This window comes from Podarcis melisellensis (genome assembly GCF_964234715.1).
Source record: "Podarcis melisellensis genome assembly, chromosome: 17".
Taxonomy (NCBI): domain Eukaryota; kingdom Metazoa; phylum Chordata; class Lepidosauria; order Squamata; family Lacertidae; genus Podarcis; species Podarcis melisellensis.
Genome location: NC_138534.1, coordinates 39921581 through 39939459, shown reverse-complemented (window position 1 = coordinate 39939459; position 17879 = coordinate 39921581). Strand labels below are relative to the sequence as shown.

The window sequence follows — 17879 nt, the reverse complement described above, 5'->3', positions numbered from 1 at the left end:
GCTGATCTCTCTGAGTACAAACAGTGGACTAGAATCTGGACAAGGTGATCCTGAGCAGCACAGTGCAAATGAGATGCTGGCCAGGGATGGCTAACCAAGCCAAAGGTAACTGTGCCTATATTGTTTTCCTGCACGGACTCAATGTCACACCTAGAAAATGGGAAACTGATGCTGGAATAAAGTAATTGCATAAAATATGATGTTTTAAATGTGCATTTTATATTCGACTTCACTTAGAAATGGTTTTGGGTTTTTTGAAATGTTTAATATTTTTTGTTAACTTTCTGTTAAATATGTATTCTGTAGTTGGCCTCCTTTGTAATGTTTTATTTTGAAATCTTTAAGATAACATTTTAGTTTTCTGTTAATTATGTTGCTTTGACTGTATACTCTATATCTGACTTTCTTCAGAAATGTTTCATTCTGGATTGTTTTGTTGATGTTTTAATATGCTGTAAACCACTTTCAGATTTTCCTTAAAAATATAAAGCGGTATAGAAATAAAGTAAATAATAATAATAACCCACAAAAGATTTCAGTAGGAAAAGTCTGGGGAAAATCTCCTCTTGGATGACATAGAAAACATGGTGTGGAATTTAAAATATTGGGAGGACTTCCTGTGAAAGTTGGGACGAGTCAGTAGAAGCCATGTGGATAGTGTTTGTATGGTTATGTCATGGCCTTTCGCTAGTACAATAAAGTTTACTTACTAAGGAGAATATTCTTTGAATTTATTTCAGTGGAAGCCAGGGCCACCAGCCACCCCCTCCAACTCCCCTCTCATGACCTATTACATCCATAGAATCAATGTCCAGCTATAGGTTTTGCAATGTACCAAAGCCAATGGCAATGCCCCAAAAGCGGTATAAATGAACTTCTGAAATTATACAGCAAGGTAACAATATAAATATATATAAGCCCAAGTGGGAAAAATTGCAAATGGTTTTTTTTTTATTAACACACACAAAACAATGTGTTGAAAGAATATCATATTTTTCAGTGTACAGTGGTAGCTCGGGTTAAGTACTTAATTCGTTCCAGAGCTCTGTTCTTAACCTGAAACTGTTCTTAACCTGAAGCACCACTTTAGATAACGGTGCCTCCTGCTGCTCTGTTCCAGAGCTCTGTTCTTATCCTGAAGCAAAGTTCTTAACCTGAAGCACTATTTCCGGGTTAGTGGAGTCTGTAACCTGAAGCGTATGTAACCCAAGGTACCACTGTATAAGATACCCCATGTTTAATTTTGAACCCAAAATTAATAAATCGGGCCAGAGCCCAAACCCACACTGCCCACGGACGTGTCAAAGCCCAAACCGAACCCAAGCCCAGGTCAGAGCTTGGGCCGCCCGCACCAGAGCCAGAACCCCTGAGCATTCAACAACCGTGTATAAAACAACCCCCAAATTGTGACTAAATTAAATTTAAATGTATTAAATTGTGTCTTTAATACATGGAAAAATTGGCTCCCTTGGCCAATAAAGCGAGATGAGCGCCGCAACCCCAGAGTCGGCCATGACTGGACCTAATGGTCAGGGGTCCCTTTTCCTTTAAGGAGTCTCAAAGTGGCTAACATTCTCCTTTCCCTTCCTCCCCCACAACAAACACTCTGTGGGGTGAGTGGGGCTGAGAGACCTCAGAGAAGTGTGACTGGCCCAAGGTCATCCAGCAGCTGCAGGTGGAGGAGCAGAGATGCGAACCCGGTTCACCAGATTACGAGTCCACTGCTCTTAACCACTACACCACACTGGCTCACCAGTGAGTGGAGCTCCAGGCTGTCCCACCCAGCTCCCCAGTGTCACAGCAGCTAAAATATGTCACCTGTGATGTCGGCACATGGAAGAATTGGGATCCTGATTAATATTGTGGAAATAAGAAGTCTGGCAAGCTACCCCACTCATCTCACAGCTCCAATCAGCAGCGTCTAGATGGCACAGGAAAGCAAACAGCCCACTGGCTGCAGAAGTGGGAGTGGTGACAACTTCTATGAAGCACTGCTGCCCCCATCCTGGGCAAGTATGGTGCCTTCTGGGGAGACCACCAGAGTCTATTTATTCAAGGGCTCTCGAAACCTGGAGCTGGACTTGTTTCTCAGTTGCAGACAAACACTAATAATCAGGACTGTCAACTAATTAAAGGATTTACAAATTGATTAACCATCTGTCTTAACTGACCGAGTCTAAACACATTTGCGTGTTGCCCAAATCTAAGTGCAGGTGCCTTTCTGAGGAACTGAAGGAAGTGTAACACAACGTGCGGTTGATTGCTTTCCATAAATTCCAGTGCTTTGCTGTTTGCTTATTACCCGTTATAGTTAACAATTCACCCAATAAGAGAAGTCCAACAGATAAAACTTTGTCTTCACTGAATAAAGGTTTTTTTAATCTACCAACGGAACCAAATAAAGCTCAATCATAAGTACTACTTGGCATTTCTCTAGTGGTTTGAAAGTGCGTCAGATATACCATCTCATTCTTTAATACAGCTTTGTAGGGTAGGCCACTGAGCCCAGAGTGGAGTGGGGTGTACAGCATGTGGTACATCTATTAAATTCAAAACAGGAACAAAATATGGACCAATGTCTTCTCAGCTCACAATCTCAGCCTGGTTCTTCATTTATTTTAGATACATTTATCCCACTTTTCCAGCCAAAACCTTACTATGGCAAAGTATAAAAAAACCCAATACTCAGCCACAACAGATAAAAAACAACAACAAAAGCCCATTTTTAAAATTTCTTAAATCCTGCAGAGTAAAGGCTTCGAATAATAGGCCTGCTAGCATCAAAAGTGCCATCGTTTTCACTTTGAAAGGTAACAAAACAGAGCATTTTATACAGGGATATTATTTTCAATCCAGATTTGTATTGTAAGGTTTTCCTTCTCCAAGACGGCCCATGGTTTTGAAGATCTTTGCCTCTTGATGACAATTATCCTGCACACACTTATTTCTACTCAAGTCCGAATGAAATTAATGGACTCACCAATAAATGTCTTCAGGACTAGGAAATAAATGTTTATTTGGCTTAGAATACTGAGTAGGAAAGGTCAATGAAACTCACAGAACTTCATTCAATGAGTGATAATATACCACCAAGGAAATGTTTTGGGTTACCCACAGTTGTATAAAATACAATTTTTTTTCATCATAAGAAAGGATGTGTTACTAGTTTCATATGTGAAGTACTTATTACACCCACACATGGTATAATGAAACTATAATGCAATCAGCATGAACTCCCCGATGAACAATTAGGATAGGAAAATTTGCTGTACATTTGTCGAGCTAAAGGAAAAGAGGAAGCAATTACCTTCAAATATCTGACTAAAGAACTGTGGGCACATTTGCTGCTTTCTAAGACAAGATCACCCCCTCCATGTTAAGTAAAACAGAACAATGACAGGTGAAACACTTCAAAAACGGAACTTCTTGGTAACAGAAAAATATATGCAACTGTGAAAATTCTACCCTCATGAGTCTCCTCCTCCTCGCCTATCCCAAGCACCCAACTCTGATTCCCAATTTTAGTTGCCTGCAGACCAGTTTAACCGTCAAGAATGATGAAAAAGAGTAAAGCCAATACAGACAAGAAAGATTTATTATCAAGGTACTTTCCAGAATTCCCATCAGGAAACCATACTGGCGATAAATCTTTCTTGTTAGCACTGCTTTAGATTTTTCATCATTCCGTGGTCTACTTCTAGTTAGGCCTATTAGGACTAATTCGTACAGGCATCTACTATCCACCATCATAACTTTATTTGGTAGACCAGTGTGCTGGGTGCCGTGAAGCACACCAACATGGCATCATCTCAACCAAGAGGGGCTTAACAGATTCACAAGACGAGACACCGCTTAAGAGAGTTTTGTGGTTAAGCAGTCCCTAAATGAAATAAAATGAAGTACATCACCTCCTGGCAAATAGAAGGGGAAGAAATGGAGGCAGTGAGAGATTTTACTTTCTTGGGCTCCATGATCACTGCAGATGGTGACAGCAGCCACAAAATTAAAAGACGCCTGCTTCTTGGGAGAAAAGCAATGACAAACCTAGAAAGCATCCTAAAAAGCAGAGACATCACCTTGCCGACAAAGGTCCGTATAGTTAAAGCCATGGTCTTCCCAGTAGTGATGTATGGAAGTGAGAGCTGGACCATAAAGAAGGCTGATTGCCAAAGAATGGATGCTTTTGAATTCTGGTGCTGGAGGAGACTCTTGAGAGTCCCATGGACTGCAAGAAGATCAAAATCAAACCTCTCAATTCTTAAGGAAATCAGCCCTGAGTGCTCACTGGAAGGACAGATCCTGAAGCTGAGGCTCCAAGACTTTGGCCACCTCATGAGAAGAGAAGACTCCCTGGAAAAGACCCTGATGTTGGGAAAGATGGAGGGCCCAAGGAGAAGGGGACGACAGAGGATGAGATGGTTGGACAGTGTTCTCGAAGCTACGAACATGAGTTTGACCAAACTGCGGGAAGCAGTGGAAGACAGGAGTGCCTGGTGTGCTCAGGTCCATGGGGTCATGAAAAGTCATACACGACTAAACAACTAAACAACAACAACAGCCTAGCAGCCATACTCCTAATTCCCTTTCTTCTCTTAGTCAAGGGGCAACACTGTGCAGTTCTGCCTTAAGGGCCCTGCTGGGAGGCTGTTCATCATAGAATTTTAGAGTTGGAAGGGACCATGAAGGTAAATGAGTCCAACACCCTGCAATGCAGGATATTTTTGCCCAACATGGGGGCGGAATGTACAGCCGTGAGATTAAGAATCTCATGTTTTTACCAACTGAGCTATCCCGAACTTTCATAAAAAGGCAACAACAACAACAACAATAATACTTAGTAGTAGTAGTAGTAGTAGTATTGTCCTTCACCAGTGGGTCCCAGGGTGAGTAACAACAATTTAAAGTTCAGAATTTAAAAAGTTAAACAAATAAGAGTCACATGAATAGGGAGGATCCTGAAAACACACATCTTAGGTGTCAAAAGCCAGGCTGAAGTTCATATGGTACATAGCAAATTTGTCAGATGCACCTCTGGGAGAAAGGATTTCCACAATTTAACGGTTGCCACAGAGTTTGCCCTTTTTAGGGCCACCACCATTCTGAGCTTCTGAGGATGGTAAAGCTATCAAGAGGGCCCCTTCTGCTGATCTTAACACCTGAGAAACGGTCTGTACAAAAGGAGGTGGTATCTCAGATTTGGGGCCTAACTGATTTACGGTTTTAAACACCAATGCTATCACCTTGAATTAGGCTCAGACACCTTCTGGAAATCCATGCTGTTTCAGAACAAGGAATATATGCATTCTAAAGGCAGCCCCAGCCAGTAATTTGGCTACTGCATAAGTGCTGTGGCCAAGTCAACGCCGTCCAAAAACAGGATGTCACTGGCACACCAGCTGAAGCGAGATATAGGCAATCCCACACACCAAGGTTACTTGGGCCTCCAGAAATAATCCAGTATTACTCCTAAGCTACACACTTGCTGCTTCCAGGGGAGTGCAACCCCATACACAACGGCCTGCCTATCCACCTCCTAGACTTGAGGACTTAAAATACCTAAGACCTAAGTTTCAATTTGTTGAGCGACATCCAGGCCACCACTACCCCTAAACATCTATCTAGCATCTCAGCTGCCTCCTCTGATTCAGACAGAACACAAGAAATATAGCTGGGCAGCATCTGTAGTTGCCAGCGTTGAAGCTAAAATCGGTAATCAAACATATGATCCCTCTTCATATGACCCAACGTTAAGTACAATCAACATACTCCTGCCCAGCTCCTGCTGTACATGCATTCGTTTGCATGTTTTCAACAGACCTGTACTTATACAAGAGAAGTTGTTTGCAGATGACCCAGCCTTGAGAGCACACTCGTGAGGAAGCTCTGCAGAGACTCATCAACTGTTTTGCCCTGCATGGAATTCAGTTTCAACAGCAACCTGACAAACACCAATATCCTGGGTCAAGCTGTCACCAGCACTCCACACATCAGCATTGGCGACCACACACTTGAGGTGGTAGACAATTCTGTCGACCTGGGCTCCACCACAAAAGTATTGGCAAGACAGCTGCAGCAGTGGCTCGCATCTCCAAAAGAGTATGGGAGAATGTGATGCTAACAACCAATATCAAGATGGTCTACCAGGCTTGCATGTTGAGCATGCTGCTTTAGGGAAGTGAGTTGTGGGCAGTTTACAGGAGCTCCTCAATGCCTTCCATATGTGCTGCGTCCGGAAGATTTTGGGCATCACATGGCAGGACAGAGTCTGAGGCAAATATGTGCTCTCCCAAGCCCACACACCTGGCATGTCCACACTCCTGTCTCAACAACATCTATGCTGGCTCGGTCATGTCCAGAGAATGGAAGATGGCAGGATCCTACGAGGAGTTGGCTTCAGGCACCGGGCCTGTTGGCAGACCAAATATATGCATTACAAAGATGTCTGCAAACGTGAAGAAGAAGAAGAAGAAGAAGAAGAAGAAGAAGAAGAAGAAGAAGAGTAGTTTGAGGAGGAGTTTGGATTTGATATCCCGCTTTATCACTACCCTAAGGAGTCTCAAAGCGGCTCACAATCTCCTTTCCCTTCCTCCCCCACAACAAACCCTCAGTGAGGTGAGTGAGGCTGAGAGACTTCAGAGAAGTGTGACTGGCCCAAGGTCACCCAGCAGCTGCAGGTGGAGGAGCGGGGAATCGAACCCGGTTCCCCAGATTACGAGTCCACCGCTCTTAACCACTACACCACACTGGTTCTCAAAGACACAAAGGCTGGCAACATTAACCCCGCAGTGTGGGAATCCCTTGCAGATGACTGCAGTGCCTGGAGACAGGCAGTCAGGTCGTGTATCCACATCAGTAACCAGAGAAGGGAGAACCACTAGGAGGACTGCAGACAGAAGAAACGACACGGTGCACCACCACCGGCAGCAAAAGAGGACACCTTCATCTGCCCCACCCGCAATAAAAGATGTCTCTCCTGCATCGGTCTCTAAAGCCACAGCAGGTGCTGTAACTCTCCCAAAGGTTAGACTTTTGCCCTGAAGGAGAGCTCTTCCATTGCGTCCAGAGGCAGACAGATGCCAGCAACCAGGTGCTTATACAAACCACATGCAGTTTATGGGGGAGTGTCCTTTGCAGGATATCCTACTGCAGGTAAGGTAAAGGGACCCCTGACCATCAGGTCCAGTCGTGGCCGACTCTGGGGTTGCGGTGCTCATCTCACTTTACTGGCTGAGGGAGCCGGTGTACAGCTTCCGGGTCATGTGGCCAGCAGGACTAAGCCGCTTCTGGCAAACCAGAGCAGTGCACGGAAACGCCGTTTACCTTCCCGCTGGAGCGGTACCTATTTATCTACTTACATTTTAATGTGCTTTCGAACTGCTAGGATGACAGGAGTAGGGACCAAGCAATGGGAGCTCACCCCATCGCGGGGATTCGAACCGCCAACCTTCTGATTGTCAAGCTCTTAGGCTCTGTGGTTTAACCCACAGCGCCAGCCGCGTCCCTATCCGCAGGTAGAAGACTGTTAAAAGCATATACTAGGAATGTGCCAGATAACCAGGCAAACTGGGGGAATTTGAGTTGCACCATAAAGCATCCCAAGCTGAATCGGGGTCCCCCCAGAAGCCTTGCGTTGCTCCTGTCACTCTGCCTACTTTTCCATCTACTGGATTTCTACATGTTTGCAAGAAGTTGGTTTCCTCCAAGTGCTTTGTCCAGAATGCTGCCTGCAGAGCACTGAAGAGCCCTGGGTTTTATTTTATTTTAATTGAAGCAGAGGAGCAGAGAATAGTCTTTCAAGTTAAAAGCTTCATTTATCTTTTTCACAAAATCACCTGCTGCTCTGCTTCGATATCTGCAGAGCGTGAGTGCCCAGCAGAAAGATTACCGGAGACATAAAAGACCTAGGTAGATTATTTAATTATTTGAGGCATACTGCAGCCTTCATATGGAGAATGAGAACAAGATCTTACCAAAACAACGGAACCATGGATAACTGCACTGTAGTTGTTTATGAGGGGTAGTGCCTTAGCAAACAGGGATGAAATGTTTAAAGATAAGGTTCTTATGGGATCTAGCTCATGCAGTAACATGGGATATGGCGACGTCCCAATTATGGAACTCCCTCTTCCTGGAGGTAGGAACTGCATCAATGCTGTTGGCATTTCAGTGTTAGATAAAGACCTAGCATTTTGCCAAGGCTGTTGTGGGTTTTAGTCTGTGTTGTTTAGTCATTTAGTCATGTCCGACTCTTTGTGACCCCCTGGACCAGAGCACGCCAGGCACTTCTGTCTTCCACTGCCTCCTGCAGTTTAGTCTACTTCTGCAATAAACCATGGGACATTCCATAGGGTTTTTTTTACCTGGTTGAAATGTGGTGAGATGGGTTCACCTCCTTTCACTTTTATTGGAATTGTGTTGTGACCTGCCTTGGAACTGTACGATCAAAGGGTGGCCAAAAGCAACTTAATTTATAAATAAATCTCAAAGGCAATGCAAGGGAAACTACAAGTGATGGTATAGTCCAAAACCTTTAGCATGTGTGCCAAGTACCAAAGACAGCCAACGGTGTAGAATCCACCTTGCATGCATGGTAAGTACTAGTATTGAATCAGCAAGATATGATGGCAAGCAGTGTCTACCTACTCATAGTTGATTACTACAATCACTACTCCAAGGTGAGGCAACTACAACTTGCACTTATGAGCCCTGTAGGAAATCATGCCAAGGCTAATTTGCCAGACACAGCATTTTTTGTGAATTAATCAGACAATGGGCCTCAGCCAGCCGTTTACACACACCATAACACACAGTCGTTATGGTTGACTTGGTGGCCAAATAATTCATTTCTGGTCAACAACCAGAAGAAACTACACTTGCCCTTTATTCTAGCCTTTTCTTTTCAACTACCAGCATTTTGTGCCCATGAATCTTAATGCTGCCTTGCCTCCATCTTCATCTGACTAATTAATAGCCCTGTCAGTTGCCAAACTGGGCTCTTCTGGAGGAAGGTGTAGCGTATAAATAAATGTATTAATAGTTGTGGTAGTAGTAGCAGTCGTAGCAGTAGTAGTAGTCGTCATTGTCATCATCATCAAACACTTCAGTAGAAAAAGTCTGGTGAAAATCTCCTCTTGGATGACATAGAAAACATGGTGTGGAATTTAAAATATTGGGAGGACGTCCTGTGAAAGTTGGGACAAATCAGTGAAAGACATGTGGATAGTGTTTGAATGGTTTTGTCATGGCCTTTGGGTAGTACAATAAAGCTGAGTGCAGTGGAAGCCATGGTCACCAACCACCCCTCCAACTCCCCTCTCATGAGCCATTACATCCATAGAATCAATGTCCAACTATAGGTTTCGCAATGTACCAAAGCCAATGGTAATGCCCCAAAAGCGGTATAAATGAACTTCTGAAATTATACAGCAAGGTAACAATATAATTATATATAATCCCAAGTTGGAAAAAATGCAAATGGGTTATTTTTAATTAACACAAAACAATGTGTTGAAAGAATATCATATTTTTCAGTGTATAAAATGCCCCCCAAATTAAGAAATCGGGCCAGAGCCCAAACCCAAGCCACCTGCACCCGTGTCAAAGCCCAAACCGAACCCAAGCCCAGGTCAGAGCTTGGGCGCCCACACCAGAGCCAGAGCCGGAACTCCTGAGCATTCACCAACCGTGTATAACACGCCCCACAATATTTCACTAAAAAAATTTATACAGTGGTGCCCCGCAAGACGAACACCTCGCAAGATGGAAAACCCGCTAGACGAAAGGGTTTTCCGTTTTGGAGGCACTTCGCAAAATGAATTTCCCTATGGGCTTGCTTCGCAAGACGAAAAAATCTTGCGAGTCCCCACGGGTTTTTTCCGCTATTTCCCCCCTTTTCCTAAGCCGCTAAGCCGCTTAACAGCTGATCGCTAGAAGCCACTAGACCGCTGTAGCGCTAATCCGCTAAGCTGTCAATGGGCTTGCTTCACAAGACGAAAAAACCGCTAGACGAAGAGAATCGCGGAACGGATTCTTTTTGTCTTGCGAGGCACCACTGTACATGGAAAAATACGGTATGTTGTTAGCAGCTAAACAAGAGTGCTAAGAATGAATATATAAATGGATGGAAAGACAGGGACTATGGAGCCAACCAAGGGGCTGCAGGAGGAGTCCAGCCCGGTCTAGCCAGGGATCAGGCTGCAGGCAGCCATCATGAGCTGACATTCCGCTTGTGTTTAAAACTCCATAGCAACAGAACAGGCCTCTCATGTGACCGGTAACCCCTGCCATTGTCTGTTTGATCCTTCCACTCTGGATTCTGAGCCGGACAACAACGGCAGCATGGGCAATGTGGACAGCCGAGTAGAGAAACGGGATTTCTTGCCGACTTCTCCAGGAGGTCTGCATGGCATGCGTCAGCCAGACGGGCTGCTCCGGAAAGGAACGTCACAGTGTGGAGTTTTTGGCTACTTCCATTGGGGCAAGCAGGACACCCGGGTCGAGAAGAAGCACCAGTCATCTGGAGGTGGCTTTAAAAGGGACTATGAGAGTGACCAGGAGAACCAGTCCCCGAGCGGTATTTCCGGGACCATCAACAGGCAGCTGATTTCTCCAAGAGCTCATTGCCTGAACGTGGACGCTTAGACAAGTGTCGGATCAGACCCTCTGCCTTCAAGGTGGTATGATGGAACAGCCTGTTGTGCATGCCAAGGCGGTCATCAGCCAAAGGCCAGAAGCTGTCCAAGAGCAACAGGAGCCTGGCCCAGAACAGCACCAGCAGCTCCTCACAACGCAGCCCTCTCCGCAGTCATCTGCTGCACACCATCAGCCTGGACAAGAGCACAAACTCTATCCAAAGCTTCCCTACCGACACTCCATGTTTCAAACCTGCTCCAACCCAGCTCAGTGCTTCCGCAGGCCACAACAACCACACTGGCGGTTCCTTAGACAGGGCTTCTCAGGGGCCACGGGACCCTTTGGCTGTAGACAAAACACCTCCGTCTTGCAAGAGCCTGAGCCCCCTGCAGAGCTCTGGGAAACCACACCCTCTGAATGAACCCACAGACTCCTTGGAAGATGTAGTGAAGCAGCTTGAGGACCAGCGGACTGAGAAGGGCCTGGAGAGAAATCTGAGTGAGGATGATGATCCCTTCACTCAGATTTTTGAGGACAAATGGAGTTTATGGATGGATGAGCTGGATGAACTGAAGCAGGAGGTTCAGCCGCAGCTCTGCAAAGCTCAGCAGCTAGAGAAACAGCTGCTAAAAGAGCTGGACCTTCAGCAGAGGCAGTGCTAGGAGCTGACCCTGCAGCACCAACAGGCAGAGCGCCTGAGTCCCATATTGGAGGAGACCCAGTGGGACGTTTGTCAGAAGACTGCAGGGATTTCATTGCTCAAGCAGCAGTTCCCAGATGCCCAGGAGGAGATGGCCCAGAAACATGGTGAAATCTTCAGCTTGAAAACACAGCTGTGGGAAGTCCAAACAGAGATGCAAGCCGAGGACTCGCAAGTGGCACAGTTGGGGGACTCTTCCCAAACATGGCCAGAGCGTGGCTCCCCTGTTCCTCCGTGGGACTCTCCCATGCAAGCATGCCAGGACGTTTTGGCTTGTGAAACAGATGGCTCTAAAAGTAGGGGGATGCAGGGGGGGGGGGACTGCAGAGGGCGCTGAATGGCTAAGGGGAGAATTGCTGCGCGAGAGGCTCCAGGCCCAGCTGCAAGAGGCAAGCTTTGAGCAGGAGCGGAAAACTTGGGAAGAGGAGAAGGAAATAGTCCTGCGCTATCAGCGAGAGATGCAGGCCAGGTATGTGGAGATGTGCTACCACAACCAGGCACTGGAGAGGCAGCTAAGTCAGTTCCAGCCATTCCAAGGTGAGCCCAGATGTATCAGCTCAGAGCAACCTTCGATTGAAAGAGTTGAGTCCTCAAAGATCTGGACAGTATGCAAGGGGCTATGTGCTGGAATTACAAAGAGGAGAGGTACCACACAGCAGCATGGACCTGAGGGTTTTGCTAGAAGAAGTGGTTAAACTAAAGGTCTGGTTAACTTCGTCCACAGAGGATTTTGAAGACGGCTGCCATCCATGGAATGGAATCCCAGCATTGCACCTCGCATTTTCCGCCTATCCATAATTGCCCTTTCTTTTTTGGCTTGTTGCTACTTTTCATAATTTTGTTTATTCCACCACTGTATTAGTGTTTAAATTTCCATTCTTTTAACTTTGTTTGCCACCCATTCATAAAACAACACTGTTCTTTTCATATAATTATCTAATATATTATTCTTTCCTATGTACAAATATTTGAAATTTATTAATAAAATATTGGGACACAATCTGCCTGATTGAAGATAATCGTTGTAGAACAGCTTCTAACACACAAACTCATTAACTGAATTTAGATCTACTGCTGTGCTGTTGCTGTTATAGTGCATCTTCAAAGAACGCAACATTTCAGTTATAGGGTCAAAAGTCTACTGTAGGTCCATTTATTCAGCCAGAAGACAAGACTTGCTAGCTTTTCATTTGACGAGTCGGATGCGATCACTTTTAATATAGAATAACTTGTCAGGACTTCTGCTGATGTGACTATAGTATATTCTTCCAGGAATATTCATTCAATCTGAAAGGAAATTTGGCCTTTCAGGCCTCCTCTCCCCCCCAAACTGCAGGAAAACCCAAACATGTTTTCATTAAATCTTATTACAGATAAGTGACATGCATTCTTACTACAAGTAATTGTCTTCTGCAATGTGCAATTTACATATCAATTCTTAAATACTTACCCATTCTTATTAGACTAAGCAATTAGAAGTTCATAAATATGCTCACCATGGTGAGCATCTGGTAAGCCTGACAAGTCCCATGTCCCAATTAACAGCTCTAAGATATGATAGGCTGGGGATCATGCCTGACTTCACAGTGGACTTTGGAGATACTCCAAGGACCTCTGCTAAGAAATACTGGAATTGGCCCTTTCTCACAGGGGAAGCCAGCCCAAGACTACCAAAGCCACCCACACGTTGCAGAAATCAACCAGTGGACAACACAACGTTAGCCTGCCTGTGGAATGGCATTCATGCATGAAGAAATATATACAGGTGGTAAACAGCCACACCATCCCAATATTACAGTACAAAATATTTTGAGCAAAGAATTTAAGAATTTCATCTCAAAATATCTTCTGAAAAACAGCACGAGAATGGCCTGGAGTAGCGATAAATGCTTTTTGTTGCGCTACTACTGACTAGTATGCAATCATTATGCAAATCAGGTATATTTCCATATATTTTCTTACTTTCCTAATTTATTCTGCTGCTGCTTGTCACAGGGAGGAGTAACGCGCCAAATCACATCACTGAACTGAAGTTCTCCCCACTGAAAACACTGCTCCATCCCCACTTCTGGCTTCTGATATTTTACCAGGATTTGTAAACACTTTCAAGCTTATGCTCACAGCTAAAAGGGCTAGAAACCTACTTTGAAAAAAGTTTGATAAAATTTAAAATAAGCTGCTGGATTTAACATAAGCCACTGCCCAATTCCACACTTGCATTGTACATCTGCAAAACATCACGGGAACAGTATCTGACTGACTGTGAGAAAAAGGACTGCAACAAGGGGTCAAAGTTCTGCATTGCAAAGAACTTCGGAAAGAAAACAAGTTTATTGTGATACGTTACGGACACCACTGAGCAATAGCTATTTCTGATACCAAACTCTGGCCAAGTTGATCTCTTGAGACTGCTTAGTTTTCTGGGGTTTGGGGGCTCCAATATAGATAGATACCAGTGTGAGGCTAGGTCTACAGGATAGATTTACTGGTGACTTGCTATTAAGGGAGGTGCCAAGGATTGTACAACAGCACATGGCTTTTCTCATAGGGCATCTGTGTTTGGGATGCCCATGCCATGTATTGAATGACAAACAAATGCAGAGTTCTTTAATTACACCAGGCTGCAAAACAGAAGAGAGGAGAAACATCCATTGCCGCTGCTGAACACAAGATGCCCTTGGCTCTCACTCAACTGTCACCTCGTGGCAATCATTATATCAGGCTACCACCCCAGCGGGTCAGTGTAAGAACTGTTAAGAAAGAATGCCTGAATCTCCTTAACTCCCCCTTTTTCCTTATGCGCCATGTCCTTCAGATTGCAAGCCTGAAGGAAGGGAATCTACGAGTTCTTGTAAGCTGCTCTGGAAGCCTTGACTAAAAGAGTGGGTTTAAAATGCTTAAAATAAATAGATTACAGTAGAGGTGGCAAATGCTATAACACTACTTATACCATATTAATAATGCTACACAGTGTTTTCAGATCTATAATTATCCTAAAAGTTGATCTCCTGGTTACCATGGTACACTACTTATAGAAAAGACAAGCACAAAACAGGGGGAGCATCAACGGCAGACAGCTCCTGCTGGAAGTGTCCCAGGCATTTGGTGAGAATCTCCGCTAAAAATGTAGTTCTGCAGAAATGTTTCTTCCAAAACACATTTGGCCTGGAATAAATTTTATTCCCAGCACCTTTTCTTTCTTTCTTAAGCCAGCATTTTCCTTCTACACTCTTAAGTATTTTGATTTTGTTTTTCTAACATATGTCATTTCAAGAAGTGTCAAATCGAGAACAGCCTTCACCAAAGGTGTCCTGGGCTTTGAAGACACTCAAACTCAGGACGCAAGGGAGAAACATGCGAAGAGGAAGGCACGCTTGGCAAATCCACACCGTGATCAACTCCCGCCCGGAAACCAATGTCCCCACTGTGGAAGGGCGTGTGGATCCAGAACTGGCCTCCACAGTCACTTACAGACTCATTGTTAAAACCGTGTTTATGGAAGACAATCTTACTTGGCTACGAGTGATCGCCAAAGAAGAAGACCTATTAAAGTATTAAATTTTCTATGCATTCATAAGTCAAAATGTTCAGTTCGTCACCAATTAATGCTTGCATTTATTCAATGTGAGCATGTGTCGCTTTGCTGCACTACTGAGCAGCAATCGCCTGTCCACGCACTATTACAGTAAAAGGGTAGGTGGGGTTTTTTTTGACAAATGGCATGTCTTATATGCAGAACTGAATAATAACACAACCACCCTCTCTTTAACACAGCCCATACCTCCCCCATCCTAGCATCATGTATGTTTCGAACACAGTTCCCATTCTGCCTTACTATCAAAGGAGTAATACCACTGGATACAGCTCAGGATTTTTTTTTTCTTTTAATACAGTGGACCCTCCGGATCCAAACTTAATTCATTCCAGGGGTCCGTCCAGAACCCAAAAAGTCCGTAAGCAGTGGCACCACTTCTGCGTGTGTGCAAGCAACCAGGAAGTATACTTCTGGATTTGGCACGTTCGTATCCCAAAAATATGCAATCAGAGCTGGACATAAGTACGACTGTACTTAGATTTTCTTAAATATACAAGATTAACGGTGCAATCCTACACATGTCTACTCAGAAGTAAGTCCCACCGAGTTCAGAGCAGCTAAGTGGTACAGTGGTACCTCGCAAGACGAATGCCTCACAAGACGAAAAACGCGCAAGACGAAAGAGTTTTCCGTTTTTTGAGTCGTTCCGCAAGACAAATTTCCCTATGGGCTTGCTTCACAAGACGAAACGTCTTGCGAGTTCTTGTGAGTTTGTTTCCTTTTTCTTAAAGCCTGCTAAGCCACTAAGCCGTTAATAGCCACTAAGCCGCCAATAGCCGTGCTTCGCAAGACGAAAAACTGCAAGACGAAGAGACTCGCGGAACGGATTAATTTCGTTTTGCGAGGCACCACTGTAACAGGTTTACAGCCTAAGTTATTTAACAGGTCAACATGTTGTAATTGTTCAGATTTAAACTGTTATGAAATTATAAGCCTGAACACAGAATGCATATGAGTGAAGTAATGAATGTCACTTCCAATTGATGACGATGGTTTGCACGCTGTTCTCTTCCCTGACAAGATATCCTTTACTGGGAAGTCGCAACAGCCACTGTGCCATTCTGAGGTGAACAGCACATTCACAGCCAAGCATTTATACATGTTTGTCAAGTCCTTTGCTTTCGAGTGCCACTGCTGATAACCCTGTCCACAAGTCAATGACTGCAGCGTTGCTATTTCTCTCAGAACTCGTCTGACAGCAGCTACTCCTCCAAACTGCTAATGCGTTTTCAAGAAAGAAATGGAAAGTTGTTCCAACTGAAAAGGTGCTTCGGCTTCCCCCCTTTGGTGCCAAGTTGACAGCACTGTCCATCTTCAACTGACATAATCAATACCACAATATTTCTTGTACCAATTCTGCTCCAATCAACATCTGATATATGAAGTCTTACTGTATCACCAACATTACCTGGAGAATCTGGCCGTTTATGAAGAGGTGCCATTCATGAAGAGATTCCACCTTGCTCAGTTTTCTTCTTTTTAATCCACGTGTTACATGCAACACCGCATACTTATCCTCCTCCTTTATCAGGTTCATCACAAATAGTATTCACTAACTGGTTGCTCTCTGTGAACCCTGCAGATATTCCGATATTCCTTTGGACAAGCGTAGCATTTTGTTTGGGTTGTAACTACAACTTCATTGTCATTTTCCAAGTTATTCTTGCATTCTCAACTTCACCCTATGTCCAACCACTGTTTTTATTATACCTCCTTCTGTTTCAGTTTCATCCAAAACTTCACAAGGTATCTGGTGTCCAAGCGAATTTTCACCTTTGCTCCAAACATATAGGCATGTTTGATCTTTTTAAAAGTAAGCAAAGTTAATGAACTGCACAAGTTCTATTAGGATGATACTAAGCATCACACAGTATCTTAAAAAGCAGAGACATCACCTTGCCAACAAAGGTCCATATAGTTAAAGCTATGGTTTCCCCAGTAGTGATGTATGGAAGTGAGAGCTGGACCATAAAGAAGGCAGATCACCGAAGAATTGATGCTTTTGAATTATGGTGCTGGAGGAGACTCTTGAGAATCCCATGGACTGCAAGAAGAACAAACCGATCCATTCTGAAGGAAATCAGCCCTGAGTGCTCACTGGAAGGACAGATCCTGACGCTGAGGCTCCAAGACTTTGGCCACCTCATGAGAAGAGAAGACGCCCTGGAAAAGACCCTGATAGCTGGGAAAGATGGAGGGCACAAGGAGAAGGGGACGACAGAGGACGAGATGGTGGGACAGTGTTCTCGAAGCTACCAGCATGTGTTTGACCAAACTGCGGGAGGCAGTGGAAGACAGGAGTGCCTGGCGTGCTCTGGTCCATGGGGTCACAAAGAGTCAGACACGATTAAACGACTAAACAACAACAACAAAGCATTACACACTACAGTTAGATATAACACAAACCACTGGGCATCATGTCACTGGATGCCCACACAGCTTTTGACCACTTAGATTGAACCTTGGCAACTGCTTTTTAAAATTATTGTATTGTATTGTATTGTTATTAGTTTGTAGTCAAGACCATTATACATCAAACTCCCAGTATCTGTTTTACATAGCTTATTCAAGCACTCTCTCGCCCTCTCCCCATATAACCCAACTACAATGAAGGTGTGAGGTAAATGGATATGACTACTGTGGCTTTGAGACTTACAGGATGCCCCCTGTCCCCCTCACCTTTGGTTGCTTCTCTAGAATCTTTGGCATACATCATCCATAAAAATAGACACCAGGCATAATGGTAAACAAGCAGGAACATAAAGATTTTTTACCTGAGGTTGACATAGCAATACTGACAACAGATGCTCTGAAGACCATTCCTGACCTAGTCAATGAGATAGAAGGCTCTGAAAAGATTGTAGTTTAAAAATTACAGCAACTGTGGTATTTTACGTGTAAATATCCCACCAGGGCAACAGAGACAATAACAGAGTAAATATGGCTTTCCAC

At 44.3% G+C, this 17879-nt stretch overlaps 1 protein-coding gene and 1 pseudogene across 14 annotated transcripts in view; one reads left to right on the top strand and one right to left on the bottom strand.

Annotated features, from left to right (window-relative positions):
• ADGRL3 (adhesion G protein-coupled receptor L3) overlaps positions 1–17879 on the bottom strand; it is a 548617-nt gene that overhangs the window by 485247 nt on the left and 45491 nt on the right. The gene's annotated exons all lie outside the window — the stretch shown is intronic.
• On the top strand, positions 10315–12325 carry LOC309360566 (NEDD4-binding protein 3 homolog pseudogene; annotated as a pseudogene). Its single transcript has one exon. The product of its transcript is annotated as an NEDD4-binding protein 3 homolog pseudogene (transcript).